Below are 15,550 nucleotides of genomic sequence, written 5' to 3'. Positions count from 1 at the left end.
GCCCTGGTCACAGATGGTCAGGATATCATTGGTGACCTTGACCAGGGCAGTTTCTGTGCTATGGGCAGCACGGAAACCTGACTGAAGGGGTTCGAAAAGAGAATGGGTGGAAAGGAAAGAGCGCAGTTGGGAGGCGACAACTCTTTCCAAGACCTTGGAGAGAAAGGGGAGGTTGGAGATGGGCCGGTAGCTTGATAGCTGCGACGCATCAAGGGAGGGTTTTTTCAGGGTGGGCGTGATGATGGCAGTTTTTAATGGAATGGGGACAGAGCCAGAGGAGAGGGACAGGTTGATGATGTCAGTGGTATGTGGGGCAAGAAAGTGGAGCTGGGAGATAAGGAGTGGAGTGGGGATGGGGTCAAGGGAGCAGGTGGTTGGTTTTAGGGATAGGATGAGTTCAGTGACAGAGGGTGGGGAAACGGGTACGAAGGTGTGTAGGGGAGGATGGGTAGGAGTCGGAGTGTGGGAGGGAAGGGGTGGGTGGTGGGTGGAAGTTGGAGGGGAAGTGACCGCGGAGCGGATTCCCTTGATCTTGGATTCAAGGGAAAGGAAAAGAAACACAAACCGTAGCGCACTGATGGGAGGGACAGAGTTAGGGATTATATACTTGTGAAATTTGTTTTTGTTGTGTACTACACCATACATAAATTTTGAGCACATGATTGTTTTGTTATAAATTTATTTCATAATCAGAAATGAAATTCATCAGCAAGCTTAAAAGATAATTGATATAGCAACAGAAAGAAGCTTACTGAGGCCGTGTGCGACTCCTGGGAATCTATCATTGGCCTTCTTTATCAGCAATGACAAAGGATTTTGGTTGGAGCTCAGACTGTAATGCGAGTGCAATTGATCACCCTCTGCACCCTTGGAAAGTGAATGAGATGGTAGGAGCCAAGCTGTCATCATTGTTCCTCACAGCTGTGCCTCCACAAATCCCATGCAAACAACCCACTGCACTTGATATATAAATTTACCCGTCCAATTCATGTTTCCTATGTAGAGCATAGAATTTTAACCCTGAGGTTTTTCTCCAGAATATCAGAATAGAAGCATTATTTTTAAGTAGCATCTAAATTGCTAGACATTTTGGTCAGTAAAGATTCATGTTACCTTATATTGCATAAATCCATACTCTTCACTCAGATTAAGTGTACATAAAAGAGGGCCACCCCTCCCCCCTCATTTTAGCATAGCATTGCCTAAAGCACTGGTATTCTGTGGACTTGCACTAACCTGAGATACTGTTCGAGTCCCAGTTTATGCTGAGCTAGCTGATTGCATTTGAAGCACTATAATGGCTTCAGTGACTGTAGGTTAGAGAGAGAAAAACAGCTAAGATTCCTGCTACTGGTTGCTATTCGTTAATCCCTGACAGTAGTGCATGTGTGGACATCAGGTGAGAGATTGAGCTAAGATGCCGTCCACGGTCGATTAGCCTGGCAACATTTACTCTCTGGTTTCACACTTGAATAATAGCCATTTGAACAAGGCATAAAAGGGCACCATGTGTCCATGGAACTATAGCCCAGTAGAAGGAAAAAGGAATCCAACATCTTCAGGATGGAGGGGAAAGGGTACAATTGGAGAGAGGAAAAAAATCTTTAATCATCCCACTTAATATAAATAATAATAAAAACAGTCATTTCAGAATTAATTGACAAATCATAAGCTAAATATCATTTCCAGTCAAAATAATTGGAATATTTCTTTATAAAGGATACCTGCCTCTCAAATACTTTGCCGAAGTTCCACTCATTTTAATTAACATATTTTAAGCATTGGAACATCTATGTACAGCTGATCACATGGTTATTTCATCGCTGTGTCAGACAAAGAATCTTTCTTCTTTAATATAATCTTTCAAAGACTGAAAACTGACATCCTGCAGAAACAACACCTAGACAGCCTATGATAGAAATCACTGGGGCATGAGTGTGACCAGTTACATTGCTGACATTGATTAAGGATATTAATTGCTGTGTAGCTTCATAATTTTGAGGGAAAATTTTTAATTAATAGCTCTGGGATCTGAAGCTATTGACCCATATAATATCTTACTGCAGGTTTCTTCACAGACTATGGTTAGAACAGAATTATAATCCTCACATTCAATAAAGCTCCTCATCATGTCAAAATGTCTTGAAACGTTTTCTGTAAAGTGTTGTGACTGTATTTGCCGGCCAAAAGAACTGTTAATTTTCACAGAGCAACATCCTAAAAACAGTCATCAAGTAAATGACTGCTTTCTTTTTCTGGGGTATTGTTGGCCACGCCACTGGGAAAAAATCCCTTATCTTTTTGAATTATTATGCCCAAATTATAGCAATTTAGCACTAGCTCTACCTGATCAGCAACAGGGAAGACTCTAAAGGCAACAACAAGTTTGCATTTATATACCATTCTTCACCTAGGATAATGTCCGAGAGCTTCACAAAGACAGTGTCGACTTTGAGCAAAACAGGCGGGGAGAATAGGGGGAGGGGAAGGTGGAAGTAACTGCAAGCGCTGTTGAAGAGGTAGTTTTTTTAGGAGAGATAGAGGGAGAACAGACAGACTGGTAGAGGAAGAGACTTTCAGTGGTTTGAGGTAGAAGCTTGGTCACTGATGGTGGTGCAGAATGCACACAGGCGTGAATTAACTGAGGAGGCAATCAGCAGAGTGGGTAGAAAAAGATCCCAGAGACAGGGAGATGTCTGAATAGTATTTGAGTTTCATCCTAATCATTAGTGTTGGATAAATTTGAGTTAGTTTCAATGCGTTTTGCCTACAAAATACACAGTCACTCCTCTTTATAGTATATCTTGTGAAGCGCTGTGAGACATCTCAACGATGTGTTAAGGAGCTAAATCAAATGTGTTCAAATTATTCCCTGGATAAAACAAAATGTAATGGTCCTTAGTTAGGGCCCTTCCTGTTGAGATAATCATTGGGTCATCGTCATAAATACTGTAATAATCCTGACTGATACTAGCTTTCATCAACATTTGAAATTAATGTCTGACTAAGTAAAAAAATTATTTGCACCAAGTGTAAACATTTGTAAATTCAGTTGTATAATTAACAACTGATAAAAAGGATTGGCTAATTACATAATTAGTACATTCCTTAATATTGGTTGTAAATCACATTATTCTGGGCTCCTGTAATTCTCTCTGCACTCATGTATTTAACATAGCGCACAATACAGCTGTGTTTACGAATGACTTAATCCTCAGCAGATATTCATTTTGCCTAACTTTCAGATAGATGTCATTTGTTTAATAAATTCCTCAGTTCAGAAAATGTAGAATATATACAGTATACAGAATTCCTTTGGAAATGTGAACCGTAACAAGATTATGATAATAATAAACCTTGTGTTTGATATTGTACTTGATTACATTATCAAATAATCTCAAAGTACTTCACAGGATTTACAATGAAGTGTAGTGACTGTGTATTTGTAGGTAAAATCAGTAGCCAATTTGAGCACTGTAATGTCTTACAAACAGCCATGGCCAATTTTAGTTGGGAGCTCATTGTTGGACTGAGAAACTCTCTTCTTTCCAGATAATGGCATGAGAACTTTAACGCCCACATGTACAGGCAGGCATAAGCTCAGTTTAATGTCTCCTCCTAAGGACAACACCTCTGACAATGCAGATTTCTCCAGCATTGCACTGGAATAATAATAATAATCCTTGCATTTGATATATTGCCTTATCGCATCATTGAGACATCTCAAAGTGCTAACAGCAATGTCCCGCAAACAGCCATGCAGAGTGAGTGACCAATTTTATTCGAGGGAATGTTGGCCAGGAATGTCAGTCTAGATTATGAATTCAAAATCCTGATGTTGGGGCTAGGGAGATTACTACCAACTGAGCCAGACTGACACCTAGCTATTAATATTGCACTCTCCTCCTATGACCTTAGATCCATTAGAGGAATGTAGATGTGACTCTACAGAATCTTTATTATGCTCTCCTCTATTTTGAGAAATGATCAATCAACTCCTCCATCCATCTCAAATTAATTACTAAATCATAAAGGTTTCTAAAAATAATACAGTAGCCTACTTTAAGATATATCACTGGCCAATGCTACTTGCATGTCGTTTTCCCACGTCTTTAGAACTAAGTATCTCTCTTGAAGTGGACAGATACTGCACCATACCCTCTTCAGGTCCCTACCATTTTGGTTATTTTACTCACTTGATATATATCCAATATGTTCCATTATATAGTTTAATTCTTCTTTTAGACATTTCTAAATCTTTAAGAGCGCATATATCACCACTGATGTTTAATTTGGGGTATGAAAGTGTCAGGCAAAAATGTTTCTTTTTGGTGTAACACCTGAGTATACACAGCAAAAGAGAAATGTAACCAGCCCAAACTTGTGCAGGGTCCTGAGGCATTCACATCAAAAGATAGTCAACACACAAAAATAAGTACAGTTTCGTGGTCTCACTGAGAATTCTCACTCCCTCAAAATCTTTTGAAGCGCTGTGAATGTTGTGGGGTGTTGATGTACACTAGTAATATCCCACAAATAGCTATGAGATGAATGACCAAGTAGAATCTTATATTTAATTAATTTAAATAAGGGAGGAATATTGGTCAGGAGATGGGGATAAATCTCTGCTACAGTAGTTCTCAATCTTGCCCTGCTATTTGCTTCTGGTTGGCTTCTTTCCTCCAATGACTCCCATATCATTTTTTTATTGACACATGCGGAAACCCATCATCTTGCTTAAGAGTTCCAGACCAAACAGATTTCCATACATATCACCTACATGTGGAAATCCCAGAGATAAATTGTTGGAATGGAATGCGCAATCTCTTCCTAGAGGGATTCATCTTGCTTACCTAATTCTGGAAAGTATTAGGTGCAGGTTGGCAAGAGCTAAGGCTTGGGACCCCAGAGTGTGCATTGGGATACTGCTGGAGTCTAACCAGCAAGAAAAGCATAGCTTGCCATTGAGAGCACAGCCTAACAAGCTTTCTTACTGCTTGTCCAACTCAGACCACCCTACCCAGTTAGGACTTTGGCTTGCAGGGTTAATGAGAGCTGAGAGGGATGACTCCCTGGCCCCGGTGACTGGTCTACCATCTAAGTTTTACAGATTGGACAATCTGATGCTATCATCAGCAATGCCCTGGACCCTGGCTCAGGACCCGGATTAGCCAGACTGCCACGGAGGGTTGGCTCGATTCCGACATTCAGTTGCCAAACATGTCACTAAAAAGGAGAACACGCTTCCCCCCCCCACCCCCAAGGAGATTAGTCACTAGATGGTCATTTGACATCCAACACGCAAAGGTTTGATCCCTCACCGGTTGATGGCAGGTACCAGGAACTCCCTGCAAGCTTCCTGGTGAGCAACACAGATTAGCATGAAATGCAAGAGAGACTTGCCACCATCTTCCTGTCACTTCATTTATTCCTACTACACATCATTGAGAAGTCTCAAAACACTTCACAGAATATACTGTCAGGGCCACCAGGTGGAATGAAATAAGCCTCATCAAATACAGAGAGTTACTCAAACTGTTAAAAAATGATTGGTAATTAATTTCATGGCAGTACATAATTGTCTGCCACGATCGTCCAGAAGGTACACAGTCACTCCACTAGACGGTATATCCTGTGAAGTGCTCTGAGAGGTCCTCCCAAGGATGCAATGTGAAAAGCGCTATTTCAAATGTAGGATTATTTTTTATAATGTACTACTAATAAATAAATTATACATTGTGCAATATATATTGCAATCTACTCTTAACAAATTCACTGCAATATGAATGTACTACAAACAAATAAACTATTCATTGTGCCATATATATATATACTGTAATCCACCACAGACAAATACATATTCACTGTGCAATTCTATTACCCAGACTGGTCACATCAACTGGATATTATTTCTCAACAAATTCACAAATTCATTCTCCATCTTTCATTGTAGTTGTCCTCCTGCACTGTATCAACACTAAGCTGGAGTGGTGTCTGTTGACAACCCCACCTCTAAATTGTCTAAAATTACCCATGAAGTTTACTGTACATATTTCAAAATAAAATACCCTGGAGCCATTTTAAGTCTGTGATCTCATATGGAGGATCAAATGACTTAAAGAGTAAATCACTCTGGCTTCCTTCTTGTGGTTTTTTATGATGCCATTTGAACCCTCTACCAGATGACTCTGAGCTATCTATTTTCTGTTTAATATGTTTTTCAGTCTGACCTTTCCTGAACCCCAGTTTGTGAAATTTCAAATTTAGAACTCTTGTAGCTTGAGAATTAAATAATTTAATAATACTCCTTGGATTTGATATAGCGCCTTATCACATTGCTGAGACGTCTCAAAGCGCTTCACAGAATATACTGTAAAGTGAATTGACTGTACATTTTGCACAACTGCCACAGTTTAAATTCCAGACACAAACAATACGCACTGAAGCATTTTGAAACAGGAGCAGATGGGATATGTACCGAGAATCTGTCCGTGCATAACAGAAGCGAGAAACCTCAACTGCCGCTGCAACCGTTAATAATAAACACAACGACCGCAGCAGTTCCTCGGGGCGCAGGTGACGCCTGGAAATAAGAAAAAAGCACGAAGCAGGGCTGTTGCAAGCAGCGCGTTTGTGGAGTCCTGTAGCTCAGTGGTTAGAGCACTCACTTTCCAAGTGAGAGACCTGAGTTCAATTCCAGGCAGAGGGCGAAACCTTGGGCAAGTTTCCTTACTCCACACGCCTAATAATAATCCCTCCAAAACCAAAAACAATAATAAATTGGTCATTTTCAATCTACGACTGTTTGTGGGACATTGCTGTGCGCAATTGGCTGCCGCGTTCGCCCACAAATATACAGTCAATTCACTTTACAGTGTGTTCTGTGAAGCGCTTTGGGACGTCCTCCCGACGTGAAAAGCGCGATATCAAATGCAAGGATTATTATTATTATTATTATTATAACGTTGACGTTTTTTTTTCACTTGTGGATTCCGCAAAGCAAACGCAGCCGAGTCACCGCCCCGGGGGGACCTCGCGAGAAGCGCTTCGAGACGTCTCGGGAGACGCGGAAGGAGGCGGTCAAGGCATGAAAGGTGAAAGGGTTATTCCGACTACGAGTTGCAGTGAAGGGTTTCTGATGCAGATGTTGTTGGGCATCCACATCTCCAGATGTGGGCGGTGGTACCATCTGGATCCACGTGTCTGGGTCCCCACGTGGTCCCTCCCCCCTCCCCAATGCTGTCTGACCCCGGGAGTGGCCGCCGAGGGCTCGGGAAGGCTTCGCAGCTCTCCGGAGGCGCAATGCAAAACAGGAGGAACCGTGTCCGCCCGATTGCGCATTGGTTTCGAGGGGAAAAGGCTGGGAATCTCTTTCGGGAATGTCAGGGTTTGAGGGATGGAGGGAGACTGCGGCAGAGAGGGAGAGGGAGGGAGGGAGGGAGGAAGGGATGGAAGGGATGGATGGATGGATGGATGGATGGATGGATGGATGGATGGATGGATGGATGGATGGATGGATGGATGGATGGATGGATGGATGGATGGATGGAGGGAGGGAGGGAGGGAGGGAGGGAGGGATGGAGGAGCAATGGTAATTGCTGTAACCTGCACAGAGGGAGAGAGAGATCACTGTCTCCAACACACACACACACACACACACAGATCTGTTCCAGCAGAGAGAGGGAGAGAGAGATCATTCCCTCTCTCACAGAGAGAGAGAGAGATCATTGCCTCTCTCACACAGAGAGAGAAAGAGAGAGATCATTGCCTCTCTCACACAGAGAGAGAAAGAGAGAGAGAGAGATCATTGCCTCTCACACAGAGAGAAAGAGAGAGAGATCATTGCCTCTCACACAGAGAGAGAGAGAGAAAGAGAGATCATTGCCTCTCTCACCGAGAGAGAGAGAGATCATTGCCTCTCACACAGAGAGAGAAAGAGAAAGAGAGATCATTGCCTCTCTCACCGAGAGAGAGAGAGAGAGATCATTGCCTCTCACACAGAGAGAGAGAGAGAGATCATTGCCTCTCTCAGAGAGAAAGAGATCATTGCCTCTCTCAGAGAGAGAGAGAGAGAGAGAGATCTGTTCCAGCACAGAGAGGGGGAGAGATCACTGCCTACAACACACACGCAGAGATATCACTGCCTCTATCAAAGAGAGAGAGAGATCTCACTGTCTGAGAGAGATCACTGCGTTTAGGACAGAGAGAGAGAGAGATCACTGCGTTTAGGACACACAGAGAGAGAGATCACTGCTCCAGCACAGAGAGAGAGAGATCACTGCTCCATTACAGAGAGAGAGATCACTGCTCCATTACAGAGAGAGAGATCACTGCTCCAGCACAGAGAGAGAGAGAGAGAGAGATCACTGCTCCCGCACAGAGAGAGAGAGAGAGAGATCACTGCTCCCGCACAGAGAGAGAGAGAGAGAGATCACTGCTCCAGCACAGAGAGAGAGAGAGAGAGATCACTGCTCCAGCACAGAGAGAGAGAGAGAGAGAGAGATCACTGCTCCAGCACAGAGAGAGAGAGAGAGAGATCACTGCTCCCGCACAGAGAGAGAGAGAGAGAGATCACTGCTCCAGCACAGAGAGGGAGAGAGGTCACTGCTCCAGCACAGAGAGAGAGAGATCACTGCTCCATTACAGAGAGAGAGATCACTGCTCCATTACAGAGAGAGAGATCACTGCTCCAGCACAGAGAGGGAGAGAGAGATCACTGCTCCATTACAGAGAGAGAGATCACTGCTCCATTACAGAGAGAGAGATCACTGCTCCAGCACAGAGAGAGAGAGAGAGAGATCACTGCTCCAGCACAGAGAGGGAGAGAGAGATCACTGCTCCATTACAGAGAGAGAGATCACTGCTCCATTACAGAGAGAGAGATCACTGCTCCAGCACAGAGAGAGAGAGAGAGAGATCACTGCTCCAGCACAGAGAGGGAGATCACTGCTGCAGCACAGAGAGAGAGATCACTGCTCCATTACAGAGAGAGAGATCACTGCTCCAGCACAGAGAGAGAGAGAGGTCACTGCTCCAGCACAGAGAGAGAGATCACTGCTCCATTACAGAGAGAGAGATCACTGCTCCAGCACACACAGAGAGAGAGAGAGATCACTGCTCCAGCACAGAGAGGGAGATCACTGCTCCAGTACAGAGAGAGAGAGATCACTGCTGCAGCACAGAGAGAGAGATCACTGCTCCAGTACAGAGAGAGAGATCACTGCTCCAGCACAGAGAGGGAGAGAGGTCACTGCTCCAGCACAGAGAGAGAGAGATCACTGCTCCAGCACAGAGAGGGAGAGAGGTCACTGCTCCAGCACAGAGAGAGAGAGATCACTGCTCCATTACAGAGAGAGAGATCACTGCTCCATTACAGAGAGAGAGATCACTGCTCCAGCACAGAGAGAGAGAGAGAGAGATCACTGCTCCAGCACAGAGAGGGAGAGAGGTCACTGCTCCAGCACAGAGAGAGAGGGAGAGAGATCACTGCTCCAGCACAGAGAGAGAGAGAGATCACTGCTCCATTACAGAGAGAGAGATCACTGCTCCAGCACAGAGAGAGAGAGAGATCACTGCTCCAGCACAGAGAGAGAGAGAGATCACTGCTCCAGCACAGAGAGAGAGATCACTGCTCCAGCACAGAGAGGGAGATCACTGCTGCAGCACAGAGAGAGAGATCACTGCTCCAGTACAGAGAGAGAGATCACTGCTCCAGTACAGAGAGAGAGATCACTGCTGCAGCACAGAGAGAGAGAGAGATCACTGCTCCAGCACAGAGAGAGAGAGAGATCACTGCTGCAGCACAGAGAGAGAGAGAGATCACTGCTCCAGTACAGAGAGAGAGATCACTGCTCCATTACAGAGAGAGAGATCACTGCTCCAGCACAGAGAGAGAGAGAGAGAGAGAGAGATCACTGCTCCAGCACAGAGAGAGAGATCACTGCTCCAGCACAGAGAGGGAGATCACTGCTGCAGTACAGAGAGAGAGATCACTGCTCCATTACAGAGAGAGAGATCACTGCTCCAGCACAGAGAGAGAGATCACTGCTCCAGCACAGAGAGAGAGATCACTGCTCCAGTACAGAGAGAGAGATCACTGCTCCAGTACAGAGAGAGAGATCACTGCTCCAGCACAGAGAGAGAGAGAGATCACTGCTCCAGCACAGAGAGGGAGAGAGAGATCACTGCTCCAGTACAGAGAGAGAGATCACTGCTCCAGCACAGAGAGAGAGAGATCACTGCTCCAGTACAGAGAGAGAGAGAGATCACTGCTGCAGCACAGAGAGAGAGAGATCACTGCTCCAGCACAGAGAGAGAGAGAGATCACTGCTCCAGTACAGAGAGAGAGAGAGATCACTGCTGCAGCACAGAGAGAGAGAGATCACTGCTCCAGCACAGAGAGAGAGAGAGATCACTGCTCCAGCACAGAGAGAGATCACTGCTCCAGCACAGAGAGAGAGAGAGAGAGATCACTGCTCCAGCACAGAGAGGGAGATCACTGCTGCAGCACAGTTAGAAGCTGCGGCAGAGAGAGAGAGGGAGAGGGAGGGAGAGAGACAGGAGCTACAGCAGCTCTCTCTCCTCTGCAGACCAGACCCACCTCAGCCATAGCCCTGACTGAGACCGAGAGAGAGAGAGAGCAGCAGCTGACAAGAAATAACGGGGTGAGTACAGCCCTGTGCTGTGGTTTGTATAGATTAAGGTATATAAAAAAATGACAGCAGCCAACAGCAATCTGGGGAGCCTGGGGGGGGGGGGGGGGGGGGGAGGGGGGGAGAGGGAGGGGGGGAGAGGGGGAGGGAGGGAGAGGGGAGATGGAGAGGGGGAGGGGGGAGAGGGGGAGAGAGGGGGTTGAGGGAGGGAGGGAGAGGACTGGGTTTCTGGGCGGATGGTGGCGTTTGTTTTGTTGTAAATGTACTGAGAGCTGCAGTCGGCACAGTTGGAGGGTCCCTGTGCTCTGCACACACACTGCACCCGACCGCGCTGCGCCAGCCCCGGGCTGCTGGGTTACCACCGCCCGCCCGCCCTCCCCACCTCCTGCACTGTGCTGTGCTGCACTACACTGTGCTGTGCTGCACTACACTGTGCTGTGCTGCACTGTGCTGTGCTGCACTACACTGTGCTGTGCTGCACTACACTGTGCTGTGCTGCACTACACTGTACTAGACTGCACTGTACTGCACTGCAGTACACTGTACTCTACTGTGCTGTACTGCACTACACTGTACTACACTACACTGTGCTGTGCTGCACTACACTGTACTACACTACACTGTGCTGTGCTGCACTACACTGTGCTGTGCTGCACTGTGCTGTGCTGCACTACACTGTGCTGTGCTGCACTGTGCTGTGCTGCACTACACTGTGCTGTGCTACACTGTGCTGTGCTGCACTACACTGTACTAGACTGCACTGCACTGTACTGCACTGCAGTACACTGTACTCTACTGTGCTGTACTGCACTACACTGTACTACACTACACTGTGCTGTGCTGCAGTGCTGTTATTCTGTGCGTTTGAAAGGAACAAGACAGCCAGCATTCCGGAGTGAGAGCAGCTTCCTTTCCTATCCGCGGCAAAGGGACAAAAGGGACAGACACATTGCAGTTTCCCAGGTGGGAAACATCTTGACAGGTACAGCAGAAGAAAATGCGGTAGGTTTGAGAGGCAGAGAGACAGAGAGACACCGAGATCTGTGTGGCAGAGGACACTCGGTGAGGACGAGCTCATCTCATCGACCATCACGTCCAAACCAGCGCTTCCTTCCCTTTAAACTTAGTGTGTGAGTGTGTGAGTGAGTGAGTGAGTGTGTGTAAGTGTGTAAATGTGGCTGTGATCAGGATCTGTGTTAAGGTTGTTGCTGCCACTGCGGATGGACGTTAAAGAGTGTATTTTTTTTTAATCCGAAGTGAATTGTGTCTCTCCAGAAGGGATGAAAGGTAGAGAGAGAGAGAGCAGCAGTGAGAGTGGACTCACTGCGTGTATTACAGCGTGTTTGATGGTCTTGCGGTGGTTGCTGTGTTCAGTGCACAGATGAGGGGGTTATTACAGAGGGACTGCTGCATGCTGTTAGCCATTTACTGCATATGTATTTATGAAGGACCTTCAACACCTTCTGGTCCCCATTGGAAACAACTCGTGCAGTTCCAACAGCTAACTGCAGATGAATCAACTTTCGCAGAATTTATTGAAATGCCCAGGAATGTAACCCAAAAATCAGGGAGAATTGCGGATCTGTGAGCGCTTGCATTTCACAGACCCAAGAGAGCAAAGTAAAATCCCTTTAGACATTTGTTTTTTCCCTCCCCTCTTATAACAACAATAATAATAATAATTAATAATAATAATCCTTGCATTTGACATAGCGCCTTATCACGTCTTCGAGACGTCTCAAAGCTCTTCACGGGATATACTGTAAAGCGAATTGACTGTGTATTTCGTGGGCGAAACAAAATTTTCTCTCCAGCTATCTGTCCTCAGATAATCCAGCCAGGTCTCCATCTGCTTACAACATGATCATATTTGTCTGTACCTTTATGCTTTGTCTGGCTGCGGGCTTGTAGGTTTCAGGTTACAGTCCTTATAACGGGTGCTAAGTCTTTGAATCGGTATCTCCTTAATTGACTTTTTTTACAGTGGGGGGAAGGGGGGATGGACAGTGGGGGTGGCAATGTTATTCAGTTCCACGTCTGGCTGGTGTTTGCTTGCAGCTGTTAGAAGAATGGGTTCTGTTGTACTTTATTGCAGCTAATTGAGCTTATCCTGCTCCCCCTCCAGTGGTAAGTCTGCAGAAATCCTTCATGCCTTTACTGTCATAAACTTGGAAAATATCCAGCTTTCCCCCTCCAAAGTAGCCTTTGTCCGAGTTGATCTGCAGCTAGAGATTCCTTTTAAATGTCTGTGTCAATTGTTTTTAGAAATCTGGACTAATATGTTTTCGGAGTAATTCCTTCCCTTTACGAGCACTTTTTAATGTAGGACATTTATCATAATACAATAATAACAAATTATATTTGTATCACTCCGTTCAAATCGGGAGGACGTCATAATGATATGAGATTGCGTTTACTTCTTCTACAACTGAAACTCTTCCACCCTCCACCCCCGCTCCCCCATCCCCAAAGGTTAAGGGGTGACCTGATAGAGGGGGTCAATATGAAGGTTTATGATACGGTAAATAATTACAGAAAATCATCAGCCATGATCTAGAAGAATGGCAGAACAAGCTTGAGGCTGAATGGCCCAATCCTGCTCCTATGTTCCTAATCTCCACTAGCCAGTGATTCAGTAAGAATAGGGCACAAATTCAAGTTAGTGACAGAATGGATTAAAGGTGAGGTTAGAGAAATATCTTTACAGAAAGGTTAGTTGGAATGTGGAGTCCATAGATTTTGGAAACAAATATTAAAGGGAGTGAACAGGAGAATGGGTTAGAAGAGATGGATCACATAGACAAAAACACCAGCTTCCACTTGATGGGCCAAATGGCTTGAGTCTGTGCTCTAATATTTTATCATTCTATAAAACCTATTGGAGATCGATCCTTAAAGTAATACTGCTGACTTGATTTTCATTGCATAGCTGACCTTTCCATTGAAATTGGATATTAATAAAACATGTTTATAAACTAATGTGATATTTTAAAAAGAAAAGATTGTTTTGCATTATGTTACAATACTTGAAGGAGCATAATCCCGGATATTAATATATACCACATAGTCTCTTAAGACAGATGCAGCAGTTTTCCTTTCTTGCTGTTTAATTCCAGTTATACATTTAGTTCCTAGGATATCACTGATCTGTACAAAATTACTTCCAGGCACAAACTGATTCTTGCACACCTTTCCTCCTGCTTTCTTTCCCTTCTAAATCATTTATCACTTTGATTGTGGCTAAAATAATAATAAAACTTGCATTTGATTTAGTGCCTTATAACGTCACCGAGACGTCTCAAAGCACTTCACAGAATATATTGTAAAGTTAATTCACTGTGTATTTAGTGGGTGAAACGTGGCAACCAATTTCGCAAAACTGTCCCACAAACATTAGTGGATTGAGTGAAGACTTTTTTTATGAACACCCTCAAATGCCTCCTCCTTACCTCCCTCTAGGGTGAACCCATTACCTTTGCAATACAGTTTGAGACATTGGTCTAAGTGCAACTTGTTACAGCTGTTGTAGTTCATCAGCTCTGAACTAAGATTGTGTTTTTCAAATGGATCTTGATGTGGCAGACGCTGGCTGCATAAATTTCCTTCTTCACTGCAGAAGTAGCTACTGCTGCACATTTTGTGTCTAGTGTCAAGAACAGTTCTGAACTCAGTGGATGGCTTATCAGTTAGAAGACACCTCGCACCTCATTTCAGGAACACTTAATTGTTTAGGTCAAAATGTAATGTATTTTGATGTAGTATAACCTGTGAAATAGATATACTATATTGGATTTATTGGTGTAATTTATGTATTTGATAATGTAATACAACTACTGCTTGTTGGAGGGCCCCTTTTTTTATAGATACTTGCAGATTGCATATTAAAGGTGACAGTCTGGATTTAATATACCTTTAGATTTTGTCAACTGTTTATTGTTGTATAGTATGAACATTTGATATAGGGCCTTTCACATTGGGAGGATGTCTCTGAGCACTTCAAAGGATTTACTGTAAAGTGTAGTGACTGTGTATATTGTAGGCAATATGTGTTAGCACAGGTTTACGATATACCCAATGCAGATTCATTGCATTTGAAACTGAGTAGGAAAGGGACCAAGGCGTTGTTTAGTATAAATCCATAACAGCAATTCAGTGCTTGACCACAGCAAAAGGAAGACAAATCATGTTCTAAAATACATTTGCAGTGGGATAGATTATAAATCAAAGCATTATATTTAAATACACACTGTAAGATTATGTATGTTTATTGTGTATACTAAATATAGATCCGATTCCTTTTCGAGTGGCAAAGGCAGTTTTAAAATCACGGTGCAGTAAAATTTGGTGCATTTGAGAAGAACTAGAAAGGGAAAGTGGAGTGTGTGCACAGCATGTATATGTCTCCATTAGTAAAGGTGGAAAATGGTTTGTGTGCTCTTTGACTATTGTCTGAAATACCCAGTCACTTGCCAATAAGGTAAAGCAGATATAGGATTTCATGTGGAGAGCATTCGATTAAAAGTCAGAACAAAATCTTTTGACATTGTGAAGATGATTGGCAAGACCATGTTTGGAATATGATCTCTAGTTTTTGTTAAAAGAACATTGATGCATTGGTCAGAGTTCAGAGAAGAGTGACCAGGATAATGCCATGACTTTACAAGGTCCAATTTTGAAGTCCCGGAGGTAAACTTATTTTCAGAGAATATATGATTAAAGGGGGGAGTCAAGGTCTTCAAAATGCTGACATATGTAAATACAATGGATATAAGAAAGCATATTTACCCTTATCAGAGGATAGTACTGGAGAACACAACACTTATTAACCTCCAGCTAGATTAGAAGAACCTCTTTTTATGCACGGATGTGGATATGTGGAAGAGACACTCAGATAAAGC

General features: G+C 44.0%; 1 protein-coding gene across 6 annotated transcripts in view; it reads left to right on the top strand.

The window, feature by feature from the left end:
* The first annotated feature begins 10,545 nt into the window (after positions 1 to 10,545).
* Positions 10,546 to 15,550, top strand: part of apbb2b (amyloid beta (A4) precursor protein-binding, family B, member 2b) — a 166,689-nt gene continuing 161,684 nt past the window's right edge. For all 6 annotated transcript variants that reach the window (XM_042341547.1, XM_042341544.1, XM_042341543.1 and 3 more), the window contains exon 1: positions 10,546 to 10,664. The gene's annotated coding sequence lies outside the window, so the exon portion shown is untranslated. The remainder of the gene's footprint in view (positions 10,665 to 15,550) is intronic.

This window comes from Callorhinchus milii, unplaced genomic scaffold, assembly GCF_018977255.1.
Source record: "Callorhinchus milii isolate IMCB2004 unplaced genomic scaffold, IMCB_Cmil_1.0 Scaffold1, whole genome shotgun sequence".
NCBI classification, from domain to species: Eukaryota; Metazoa; Chordata; class Chondrichthyes; order Chimaeriformes; family Callorhinchidae; genus Callorhinchus; species Callorhinchus milii.
The sequence above is the reverse complement of the archived record's forward strand: the minus strand, read 5'-3'. Positions and strand labels throughout refer to the sequence as shown.